Source organism: Siphateles boraxobius, unplaced genomic scaffold (assembly GCF_051911475.1).
Source record: "Siphateles boraxobius isolate OS27281-9 unplaced genomic scaffold, OSU_SipBor_1 57, whole genome shotgun sequence".
Taxonomy (NCBI): Eukaryota; Metazoa; Chordata; class Actinopteri; order Cypriniformes; family Leuciscidae; genus Siphateles; species Siphateles boraxobius.
Window position 1 is genome coordinate 1,391,615 of NW_027509183.1, and position 13,490 is coordinate 1,405,104.

A 13,490-nucleotide genomic window follows, 5' to 3' on the forward strand; every position below is an offset into this window, starting at 1 on the left:
ATATCGTGGGACAGATACAGCATGGAAGAGGGGGTTTTGGGCTCAGTTTAGCTCCTCCTAAATGGCACAAGGCAGGCCCAGCTCAAAGGAGGAAGCTGGTAGTCAACGAGGTGCGAAAGCAGGAGGAGAGGATGAGATGTATAAAGGCCATTTCCCAGGCCAAGCATGGAGAGTGGATGAGATGGGAGAGTGTGGAACAACGAAAAATGGGCTGGCAAGACCTTTGGTCAATGGAAGAGAGTAGGATCAGTTTCCTTATTAGGTCAACATATGATGTTCTCCCATCACCGCAGAACCTAATCCTCTGGGTAGGAGAGGATCCCTCTTGTCCTTTGTGTTCATCACCTGCCACATTAAGGCACATTTTGACAGGATGTAAGGTGGCTCTTAGCCAAGGTCGGTTTACTTAGCGCCATGACCAAGTATTGCGATGTTTGGCTTTAGCATTGGAAGGCAAGCGTAGTATGACCAATAAGTTGCCGCCTGTTCTAGCAAAACATTTCACGCAGAAGACAATATTCCTCCGCCCAGGCGAGCAACCACCAGAAAAGGTGCTAACACCAATTCTCGCCCAGGACAACTGGAAGCTGTTAGGGACTGGAAGATGCTGGCTGATCTTGATCAACGGCTTATTTTTCCACCTGAGATTGCCACCACTAACCTACGACCAGATATTGTTTTGTGGTCTGGATCAGCACGCATTGTTCAACTGATAGAGTTAACAGTGCCATGGGAGGATGCGGTAGATGAGGCATATGAGAGGAAGAAATTGCGGTATGCTCATCTGGCCACTGAAGCAGAACAGCGAGGATGGAGAGTCCAGGTTTATCCAGTGGAAGTGGGTTGTCGAGGTTTTGTGGCACACTCTACAACCCGGTTCCTCAGAGACGTCTGATTCAGTGGTCAAGAGTTGCGTCGCACAGTAAAGAACTTATCTGAAGCAGCAGAAAGGAGCAGCAACTGGCTGTGGTTGAGACGGAAAGATTATAGCTGGCTGAGTACAGGCCGCCATGCTACGGTTTCGTAGAATTCTTGAAAACTTGAAGGGTGTTGGTTTATTTGTATAGGTTGTATAGTATTTACAGTCATTACGTTCCTGTGTATATTGCGTGAATGACGGGATGTTGGGCAGATATTGTGTTTTGCGGTAGGTGGTATGCCATACGGAACCGTTGCCACTGAAACTGCATATTAACGCGCCAGTGGGGCTCGACAGCCTTAGTCAAACGGGTTGGCGCGTATGGTTGGGTTGCGGAGAGATTGTGAGATTGTGGTTAGGTCTCAGCAGCACTGTTGGTTTATTTGTAGAGGTTGAATAGTATTTACAGTCATTACGTTCCTGTGTATATTGCGTGAATGACGGGATGTTGGGCAGATATTGTGTTTTGCGGTAGGTGATATGCCATACGGAACCGTTGCCACTGAAACTGCATATTAACGCACCAGTGGGGCTCGACAGCCTTAGTCAAACGGGTTGGCGCGTATGGTTGGGTTGCGGAGAGATTGTGGTTAGGTCTCAGCAGCAAGAGGGAAGTAGAGGTCAGTAAGCTGGGCTGAGTTGAGTGGGGGACGGAGGGGGGTGACTCTGGGACGCCAGAGTCACTGTCGAGCCCTCTTGAGGTGTCGTGGGCTAGTCGAAGAAACACTGAGGACGGAAGGTGCCCACTTGAAGACCCTAGAGATGTTCCCTACTCCGCTCAATCCAGAGGGTTGTTATGGGGGGACCGCACTGTGGTTGCAGCCGTTGTGTGTGCTGACGCGCAAATACACTATTAACACCAGACAGAAGGAGATACACGTCACCAGATGGAAAGAAGCGTAAATGGATGGAGAAGCATAGGTTACTGTAAAGCTACGTCTTAGTTGGTGCTTATCTTGGCGAAAGCCGAGTACAAATCAGCATGAAGTTTTAACATCTACTCTCGTGTAATGGAAATAATTATCCAAAGCAATTTGCAACTTTCTTCAGTGGAACAATATAACTCATTCAGCAAACCCAGATCCATCACTCGTTATCACAGGGAAGTAACCATGTTTTACTTCAACAACAATCGAGCCTGTCCTGTTTTCAGGTTGTGTCCTTGTTAGATGAACCAGAAAATCTCTGAGGACAAATTGCAATCGACAAGACATTGTGAAGAAAATTTTAGGACTCTAAAAAAGCGAAATAAGTCACGAGTCAAAATAACCTATAAACCTGTTTTCTGCTTGCGTCAATTGTCACGTAAAGCCATGTGAAGAAAGTCGCAGACAGGAAGCTGAAAACCACATAGACAGGACGTCACAGATGTGAAGCCTAGAAAGGGGAGCCTGTCGTCATCGAGCCTGTCCTGCTTTCAGCAGATTTCAAAGTGAAATGTTTTTTTTTTCAACAAAAACATCCCCTTTCCAGCCCAGTCACACTAACCAATGTTTAATCTCAGTAAACAGAAAATCCAGCCTGTTTTAACACAATCACTTCATATGAAACACAAGTTTAATCTTGCTAATGATGTTAGGCTTTACAAACATTCCCTGGAAAAATACTGTAATGAGTCCTGAACCAGAGGCATGTTTTCATGTTTTGACAGGAACGGTGTTAAAGCTCCCATTCGTCAAACAGATGATAACAAAGGAATATTTCCTCATGAAAAGATTAATATTGTTAGTTGACAAGAAATTTTACATTTAATCATTAGCAGACGCTTTTATCCAAATCGACTTACAAATGAAGAGACAATAGAAGCAGTCAAGTCAACAATAGGGCAACAATATTCAAATGTCGTGACCAGTTCCAGTTATTTCAGCACATCCTATGTGGCAAGGACTTAAAAAAAAAAAAAAAGATAGATAGATATAGAATAGAAAGTGTTAGTGTTAGAATATAATTCTAATGTTAGTCGTTGTCTAGGACATCTCTCGTCTGGCTAACTTCCCTCTTCATGCTTCTCTCTCTTCCCCTCCCCACTACATAAAAATGCAAGCCCTGAAAATACAATGCATTAAAAAGCAAGCAGGGATAGCATAGGAATGGGGATAGGAATAGGTATCAGCGGCCATCTTGGCTGAGGACGAGGGCATTACATGAAAAGGCCTTGGGTCTGGCTGTGTTCCTGATCGAGGCCTGACATTCTCCAGACACCGGAGCACGGTCTCCTTCCAGTTCAGTCCGGTGGTGTCAGGGAGGTCAAAGGGGTTGTTGAACGTGGCCCCGATCAGGAACAAGGTCCTCAGGCTCTCATCATCGAGTGCGCTGGTCATGGCAAGGTAAAAAAAGTCCTTGTTAAAGATCAAAAAGTTTAGGCTAATTGATAATTCTTGCCCTGTTGTCCATTTTTGGGCGGTCTGTTCTTCTGTAACGGTGTGGTGCAGGCAGAAGGAGATGAGGAGTCCAAAGTTCCAATGCAAACGAAACGTTTACTAAATATTGTACAGACAGGCAGAAGGAGATGAGGAGTCCGAAGTTCCAATGCAAACGTTTACTAACAATATTGTACAGATAGGCAGAAGGTTCACACACACTTAGTACAACGGAGTACAGACAAAGAGCAGAGGGGAACTAAATACAAACACAAATGAAGATTGATTGACAGAACAGAGTGGAAACAGATGATGATAAACTTTATTTGAGTGTTCGCCGGTTCCCGCCTCCTTCTTCCCTGAACATTGCTACAATCACAAATGTGATTTTTTTTATGAATGAATCTTTCTACCATTGCTTTATAGTTTTCTTCGTCAACAGCCACTTGTATCTCTTGCTGGTGAGGTCGACTAACAGCTATGGGGATTATCAATCGGCAATCTACTGATATTCCTGCCAATCCCAGATGTCAAATGTTGAATTTTCTGTCGAATTTGAACCACTGGATTTGTGGACGCGAATTTGTAAAGCGAAATAAAATTGACCGAAAATTGCCTGTCAAATTTTATAGGTTGTTTTTTAAAGTGAAATCTGAATATGGATTATTGCATTTTTAATTATGAAAACGTGTGTGGAAAGTTTTGAATTTAAATATTAACAGCTTAAATATACAACCATGTTGAATTTCAGTCCATAAAAATGCAAGTCCTAAAAATATAATGCATTAAAATGCAAGCAGGGTTAATGCAATTGTCACGGTGTGGTGCAGGAGACTCTCGAAGGGCGGTCTCGGTGGGACGAGACTCTGGACGGGCGGTGTCGGCGGGACGAGACTCTGGACGGGCGATGTCGGCGGGACGAGACTCTGGACAGGCGGCGTCGGCGGGACGAGACTCTGGACGGGCGGCGTCGGCGGGACGAGACTCTGGACGGGCGGCGTGGGCGGGACGAGACTCTGGACGGGCGGCCTCGGCGGGACGAGACTCTGGACGGGCGGCCTCGGCGGGACGAGACTCTGGACGGGCGGCCTCGGCGGGACGAGACTCTGAACGGGCGGTCTCGGCGGGACGAGACTCTGAACGGGCGGTCTCGGCGGGACGAGACTCTGAACGGGCGGTCTCGGCGGGACGAGACTCTGAACGGGCGGTCTCGGCGGGACGAGACTCTGAACGGGCGGTCTCGGCGGGACGAGACTCTGGACGGGCGTCTCGGCGGGACGAGACTCTGGACGGGCGTCTCGGCGGGACGAGACTCTGGACGGGCGTCTCGGTGGGACGAGACTCTGGAACAGGGACAGGTATCGGCATGTGGGCGGCCATCTTGGCTGAAGACAAGGGCATGGAAAGGCCTTTGTCTGGCTGTGTTCCTGATCGAGGCCTGACGTTCTCCAGACACCGGAGCACGGTCTCCTTCCAGTTCAGTCCGGTGGTGTCAGGGAGGTCAAAGGGGTTGTTGAACGTGGCCCCGATCAGGAACAAGGTCCTCAGGCTCTCATCATCGAGTGCGCTGGTCATGGCAAGGTAAAAAAAGTCCTTATTAAAGGACAAAAAGTTTAGGCTAATTGATAATTCTTGCCCTGTTGTCCATTTTGGGCGGTCTGTTCTTCTGTCACGGTGTGGTGCAGGCAGAAGGAGATGAGGAGTCCAAAGTTCCAATGCAAACGAAACGTTTACTAACAATATTGTACAGACAGGCAGAAGGAGATGAGGAGTCCGAAGTTCCAATGCAAACGTTTACTAACAATATTGTACAGATAGGCAGAAGGTTCACACACACTTAGTACAACGGAGTACAGACAAAGAGCAGAGGGGAACTAAATACAAACACAAATGAAGATTGATTGACAGAACAGAGGTGAAACAGATGATGATGATGATGAACTAAACAAAGGTGATACAGATGAACTGATAATGATGACACGTGACATGAAGATAGGCAGACAAGTCCAATGAAACCAAACTAAACGGAACACAACTGTGACAGCAATGCATATTTTTTCAAAAACATTTGTCATTATTTTACTTATATATGGTAGGCCTATTTATTTTTTAGATGACCTGATGAAATAAGATGAATCGATTAGATAAACAATAAAGTAAGCATTCCAGATTAATAATTAATTAATTAATCGTGAACCACCTATAGTTTAATGTATTAAATACAGGCCGATAACAGATCCTGCCTTTTTTCCCCCTGACATGTTCTTATTTTTGTTAAATCACATTCATATTAAATTATTCATATAAATTCATATCATAAAAGATCAATAATTAACAAAGACAAATGGGCAACATCGTGTTGGCTCTTTCATTAGGAAAAGATGATATTTTTGGCATACTTTACAATAAGGTTTCATTAGTTAACTATTAGTTAACATGAACTAACAATGAAAAATACTTCTAAAGCATTTATTAATCTAAGTTCATTTTAATATTTACTATTATTCAAGAATCAAACAATGATCTGATTATTAATGGAACTGAGCGACAATGAACTAACAATGAAGTTGTATTTTTTATTAAACATTAAAAAATGTTAAAATACTGTAATGAATATATTACTCATTGTAGAGTATTATGTTTTTTTTATGTTATATTTTTGAAAATAAAAAGAATCTTCTAGAATCTTTCCAAATTCTGACGTCACTGATGACTGTTTTATTCTGGCCAATAAAAATCTGTCACGTTTAGACGGATGTAAAATATATTGAGTGACTTGTGTGGCTTGTGCGCCATTTTGCGTGTATCTTAAGAAGGAAAAGGAAGCCTCTCTCATTCTCTTCGACAAATCTGCCTTATCTAAACCCACTGGAGTCATGGCACCTGTGCGCACCTCACCAGAATCAGCCACCAGAGCAAACCAGCTGTTTAGTACCGGTAAACCTTCATCATTTTACAAGTATATTCAAGTTATAGCAAAGATCTGTTTAGTTTTATATAACAGTTTTCAATTGTACTCAAATGGGTTCAACCTCATACATTTTGGGTCAGTGCTGTACCAAACTGCTTTAGTTCTAATACACCTTGTTCGGCTGCTGAATCTATCCGGCGAACAAATGTGGCCATTTGTGCTGCTGCTTGAGCAACCCGTTTCCTCTGATAGTCATGCAATGACCCCCGAGGCTGTTGTCATTGGACCTGACAATGCGGTCCTCATCGAGCCTGTCGAGGCTGTTGTCATTGATAATGTCGAGGCTGATGTCATTGAACCTGACAATGCGGTCTTCATCGAGCCTGTCGAGGCTGTTGTCATTGATAATGTCGAGGCTGATGTCATTGGACCTGACAATGCGGTCCTCATCGAGCCTGTCGAGGCTGTTGTCATTGATAATGTCGAGGCTGATGTCATTGGACCTGACAATGCGGTCCTCATCGAGCCTGTCGAGGCTGTTGTCATTGATAATGTCGAGGCTGATGTCATTGGACCTGACAATGCGGTCCTCATCGAGCCTGTCGAGGCTGTTGTCATTGATAATGTCGAGGCTGATGTCATTGGACCTGACAATGCGGTCCTCATCGAGCCTGTCGAGGCTGTTGTCATTGATAATGTCGAGGCTGATGTCATTGAACCTGACAATGCGGTCTTCATCGAGCCTGTCGAGGCTGTTGTCATTGATAAGGTCGAGGCTGTTGTAAATAAATAAATAAATAAATAAGACACTTGTTTAGTGTTTTTATTTACTCTAATGACAATGAAGTATGGAAAATTTTGCAAAAGTTAAAACGGAATCATTTCAGGTAGGTTTTTGGAGAACAGATGACATGATGTTAAGTAGAATAAGAAGGCAAGATGATTTTATCCAAAGCAATTGGCAACTTTCTTCTGTGGAACAAAATAACTCATTTGCAGTGAGGGTGGGATCGTATGCTTTCAATGCTAGCACGCTAAAGTTAGCATTTCCCAGATAGTTCACCCAAAAATGAAAGTTCTGTCAGTAACTACTCAACCTCATGTCGTTCCAAACCCGTAAGACCTTCGTTCATCTTTGTAACACAAATTTATATGTTTTTGATGAAGTCTGAGAGCTTTCTGAACCATCCGTAGGCAGCAATGTCATTGCATCTTTCAAGGTCCAGAAAGGTAGTAAAGACACCGTTAAATAGTCCATGTGGCTCCAGTGGTTCAACCTTAATGTTATGAAGTGATGAGAATACTTTTTGTGAGCAAAAATAATGACTTTATTCAACAATTTTTTCTCGTCCGAGTCAGACTCCTATGCTGTTGACGTGGTAAACAGTGCAGCGCTTTCGGGTTCTACGTCAGAATGCTGGCTCAGTATTGGCCGACGCTGGTCACGTGATCACCACGACACATGCGTGTGCTGACACTGGAGCTGGCCAATAAGGAGGTGCCATTCTGACTGAGAGTTTTTATTGCTGCATTTTGGTCAACTTAACCATTCAGTATGCGTATATAATTTCACATTAAAACAAGTAGACCAGACAGATATAGGGAACTAGACCATTTAAAGCCTGAAATGGGATGTTAGCAGGGGTATCTTTAAATGAATGCATGATGCAACCAACCCAATCTCCCGGCAATTCGTACCAATTTTACGAGGTGGCTAATTCGTACAAATTCATACAACCTCACTCGTACGAATTAGTAAGATTTTTGCTAAATTGTACATATTTTACGAGTTGCCCAATTCGTATGAATTTGCACGAATTACCTACCCCTGACCCCGCCCCTAAACCTAACCATCACATGGGTTTAGACAAATCATACAAATTAGTATTTTTTTTATAAATGTAAATATAATTTTTTTTGTTTTGTATATGCAGTAAATTAATTTAAAGTATTCAGTTATTGATATATAATGATATCCAAGATATAATTAAATAAGTGAATTTAATTAAATCTTGGAGTCATGTTAAATGTGGATTGAAAAGTGTGCAAGATGCTCTTCAGGTAACCTATGTAGATCATGCAGGAAAGGCAGTTATGTGAGCACAGCACGTGGTCGAGTTAAGCACTTTTGCAGCAGAATTTTGTACATTCTGAAATCTTCTGATACACTTTTTTGGTAAGTCTATTAACAAAGCATTACAATAATCCAGATGCAAAGTAGTTAATGCATGTACCATGGTTTCTGCATCAGCCAGAATAATAGAGAAATGGAGATGTGTAATGATAAAAGTTTTACAACAGAAGCAAAATGGGAATCAAAAGAAAAAAATATAGTCAAAATCTCCAGTTGTAAATTAACATGAGTTGTTCAAGTACTAGAAGTGAGATGGCACCCTCTTGAACATTTAAAAATACTTTCACCCTGACATTTTACATTTACATTTATTCATTTAGCAGACGCTTTTATCCAAAGCGACTTACAAATGAGAACAATAGAAGCAGTTAAACTAACAGTAGGACAGCAATACGTAAGTGCTATAACCCCTCTCAGTTTAATTTTAGTGCAGTTTTTTTTTTTTTTTTTTAATAGAATAGAAGAGAAGAGAAAGTGTTAGTATTACTGAATCAAGTGCTGCCGAAAAAGATGCGTCTTCAGCAGTTTTTTGAAAGTGGCTACTGACTCAGTAGCTCTGGTTGAGTTAGGCAGATCATTCCACCAACAGGGAACAGTCACGGTAAAGGTCCGAGAAAGAGATTTTGTGCCTCTTTGAGATGGTACCACAAGACGACATTCGCTAGCAGAGAACAAGTTTCTGGATGGCACGTAAGTCTGAAGTAATGAGTTTAGGTAAGAGGGATAAGTGCCAGTGGTTGTTCTGTAGGCAAATGTCAGTGCCTTGAATTTAATGCGAGCGGCAACTGGCAACCAGTGCAATTTAGTGAGGAGAGGAGTGACGTGTGCTCTCTTTGGCTCATTAAAGACCATTCTGGCTGCAGCATCTGGATCAGTTGCAGAGGTTTGACAGAGCAAGCTGGAAGTCCAGCCAGGAGAGCATTACAATCGTCCAGTCTGGATAGAACAAGTGCTTGGACAAGGAGTTGTGTAGCATGCTCTGTTAGGAAGGGCCTGATCCTCTTAATATTGTGCAAGGCAAATCTACACGACAGGGCAGTTCTAGCAATGTGGTCTGTGAATTTCAACTGATCATCAATTACAACCCAAAGGTTCCTGGCTGACCTTGATGGAGTTATGGATGATGAGCCTAGCTGAATGGAGAGGTTGTGATGAAGTTTTGGGTTGGCCGGGACCACAAGTAGCTCTGTCTTCACAGGGTTTAGTTGAAGGTGGTGGTCCTTCATCTGGCCAGAAATGTCTGTCAGACAGGCTGACCTGCAGTGTTTTATGTCAGACTGTAAACAGCTGGTCATCAGAGTTGTGATCTGGGTCTCAAATCAGAGTATTCACAGACTAACATTCATCATGTACCTTTGAAGTGTTTCCCTGCAGTTCTGAGGGAGTCTCGTCTTTATTATTTCTATGAAATCTTGACTAGTTTACTTCCTGATTGTAGAAAAAAGGAGTAATGCTGCCTTAAAGGGATAGTTCACCCAAAAATGAAAATTTGCCCATGATTTACTCACCCTCAAGTCATCCTAGGTGTATATGACATTCTATGTCAAGACGAACACAATCGGAGTTAAATTAAAAAAGGACTTGGCTCTTCCAAGCTTTATAATGGCAGTAAATGGCCGATTCTGTTTTGAAGTCCATAAAAGTGCGTCTAGTCATCATAAAAGTGCATCTATCCATCATAAAAGTGTTCCACACGGCTCCAGGGGGTTAATAAAGGCCATCTGAAGCGAAGTGATGAGTTTGTGTAAGAAAGGTATCCATATTTAAAACTTTATAAAGTAAAATAACTGTTTCACATGATGTAATATAAGTATCTGGTGTCCCCAGAATATGTCTGTGAAGTTTCAGCTCAAATTACATCAAAGATCATTTATTATAGCTTGTCAAATTTGCCCTTATTTGGGTGTGAGAAAAAACACCTGTTTTTGTGTGTGTCCCTTTAAATGCAATGAGCTGCTTCACTCCGCCCCCTTTCCAGAAGAGGGCGGAGCCTTTACAGCTCGTGCTTCGGATACTCTTGCAACAGCAAAACTGGAGAATCTCATGCAACCAAAATGTCCGAAACTGTCATTAGCGTGTTCAGCTTAACATGTTCGCACCGGAGTCGGACAATGATGGAGACTCAGGAAGAAGGAGAACAGATGATATGATGGTAAGTAGAATAAGAAGGTAAGATGATTTTATCCAAAGCAGTTTGCAACTTTCTTCTGTGGAACAAAAGACCCCATTCAGCAAACCCAGATCCATCACTCGTTATCACGGGGAGGTAAGACCGGTTTCATTTCAACAACAGTATTTCGTTTGAAAATACAGTGGTTTGGACAAAACACAAGTTCAACAGAAGAGATAAGATCCGTCCAGGGCTGTCCTTAGGGTTAAAAATGAATAGATTCAGGTAGGTTAATAGAGAATTAATTTTATCCAAATGTACATGGACAATCTCAGCAATATGTGGTTAAAAAGACATTGAGACCTCCCTTTCAACTTTTAGCTGTATAGAACACAAGTCACCATTCATGTTCTTTGCATCATTTTCCACACAATAGCCCTATTCGCACGGGATAAGTATTACCTGGGGACCTCTAGTAATTTGTAATAATTGCGGAGGTTGTCTGAGATCTTTATCCCGTGTGAATCGGCCATGTCTGTAATTTGTAAAGTAAAAATTCCCCCGCAAATTACCTAGGCTACTATATTTCGCCGAACACCGAGGTCCTGTGATAATATTAGTCCCGTGCGAATCGACATCGCTGTGATTTGGCCGGATCGTATATATAATTTTTTCAAGGTTTTTGTTTCATGTGCTCCTTTTTATCCATCTTTCGCGAAGAATGGAAGCTGTGTTGGAGTGTTTTGATAGTATTTTGGGTGCTGGGTCATATCGCTATACACAACTATACACAATTTGCAGAAAGTGAAAGCTGAAAATCATCAGAAGAGCAAAAACAAAAAGAATGATTAGATGGAGATGAATGACATGTATAGCAGCATGCGGTAAGGAACTTTATTCTGTTTATGTCATAATATATCATACAGCTAGACCTATAACGAAAATAAATTTCCAAGCAATACAGCCTATTGACGTCATATCCGGGAGATAAGTCAGTAAATCTGAGTAAAATCACAGGCTTCGGTTATCCCGTGCGAATGCGCCACATGAAATTCAGATGTGTGGGGGTAAATTTTAAATCACACGAGGTCCCCAGATAGTACTAATCCCGTGCGAATAGGGCCAATGAAGGTGAATGGTGACATAGTTCCTTAGAACAAACCAACAAGTGTGCCAAGAACTATAACCTTGAATCCCTGAACGCTCTTGTTTTCTGATACTATTCAACAGGTGTGAAGATGAAAGGTTCACTGGATCTGTTGGTTTCTGCTCCTGAGGCTACAAACTTCTGCCAAATCTGCCTCGATATCACAGGGAAGTCACTGTTTCATTTCTTTAACAGTATTTCATTGACTTTAATGAACATTTGGTACATAATGTGTTTCTCAGCATGTATGAGTGAGGTGTGTGTGTCTTGTTTCTGTTTCAGTGACGTACACTAGGAACACTAGAAGCTTCTGTGATGGACAACGACCAACAACACAGAACATTGTTTGAGCATTAAACAGTAAGAAGATCATCAAACTGTAACTTAATTAAATCAGTGATAATTATTTACTGTTTTTCTGTGTAACTTGTGTGTGTTTTCTGTTTTCTAGCTGACATTGAGCATCTTCTGGAGGAGCCGTTGAAGAGATCATCGGTTCTCTCTCGGGTCCAGATAAAGTTTCTACCAGATCGAGTTTGACTCACCAATATCTCAGCCATTATATTAGAAAAGCACGAGTGCACAAACCGGCTCAGACCACCCTCGTGTATCCCATCATCCTTTTCACTGTCCTCAGTAAGATTCAGTCCACTATATCCAACAGAATCTAAAATTACAGATACAATCCTCCAAGAAAGATTGTTACAAAACACACTTAAAAGCACAAGTACTAGAAGTGAGATGGCTCCCTCTTGAGGCTGGATGAATTTTCTGCATTTAAAAATGTGTTCATCCTAAAGTGTTTTATGTCAGACTGTAAACAGCTGCTCATCAGAGTTGTGATCTGGGTCTCATATCAGAGGATCTACAGACTAACATTCATCATTTACATTCGAAGTCATTCCAGTTCTGAGGTAGTCTTGACATTATTAGATCTGTGAACTCTTGAATAGTTTACTTCCTGACTCTAAAAAAAGAGTAATGCTGCATTAAAGGGATAGTTCTCCCAAATATGAAAATTCTATCATTATTTTCAAACCTTCATGTCATTCCAATCCGGTGTGATTTCTTCTGTGGACACAAAAGAGGATTTAAATTTTGAAGGAATTTTAGGCTGATGTTGCTGTTGCTACCAGAATGGTGGGTTCGTTACAACTCATTCAGTCTCTTTTTCTCAGTTTATTTAATATGTAGGAATAGACATTTCCCATTGATGACAAGGACTGGTAATTGTTGGTTTCTAATGAAACCAGTAACAAAATTTACATAAACAACAGGATTACCTGCATACTGTATACATGGAAATCACTATCCAAACTTAAATGGATGTAATTTAAGAATGCTTTGGAATATAGACCTATGGTTGATCTTGTTTTAATGAAGACATTTGCCAGATTATTGTAGAAGTAAAAAAAAGTTCTAGAATTTTGAGTTTATGAAAATGTATAATGTAAATTTCTTTTTATTATTTTTTTATTATTATTTACAGGGGCAATGCACATTAATAAATGTAAAGACTCTGCGGCGGATCTAATCCGTGGGGAATTTGCATATCATAATCAATAATTGGTAATTAATAATTATTCATCCATGTTTGGATTAGATCAGTCTTACATGTTAATAAAACTCCCGATAAGGGATGATATGTCATTTTACCTGCATGCATGTCTGTGTATCCTTGCACTTAACCACAAGTTGATTGCAATTAAATACACGGACCACGTCTTACAAAACAGGCTAAATTAATTAGCTCAATTGTCAAATTAATATCTGTGGGAATCCACAATATCGTCTTACTTTATAGGATTTCAGGAAAAGCAATTCTGTGGCCACAAGAATTGGGTTTCCTGCCCTATAAACACATACTCTTTAAAGTATCTTTAATTTGTAAGCTTGTTGCTATAAGATC

At 41.5% G+C, this 13,490-nt stretch overlaps 1 long non-coding RNA gene across 1 annotated transcript; it reads left to right on the forward strand.

Moving 5' to 3' along the window:
- The first annotated feature begins 6,070 nt into the window (after window positions 1-6,070).
- On the forward strand, window positions 6,071-13,236 carry LOC143715273 (uncharacterized). Its single transcript, XR_013195705.1, has 2 exons — window positions 6,071-6,216; window positions 11,665-13,236. It is a non-coding gene; the product is annotated as an uncharacterized LOC143715273 (long non-coding RNA).
- The last annotated feature ends 254 nt before the right edge of the window (window positions 13,237-13,490 follow it).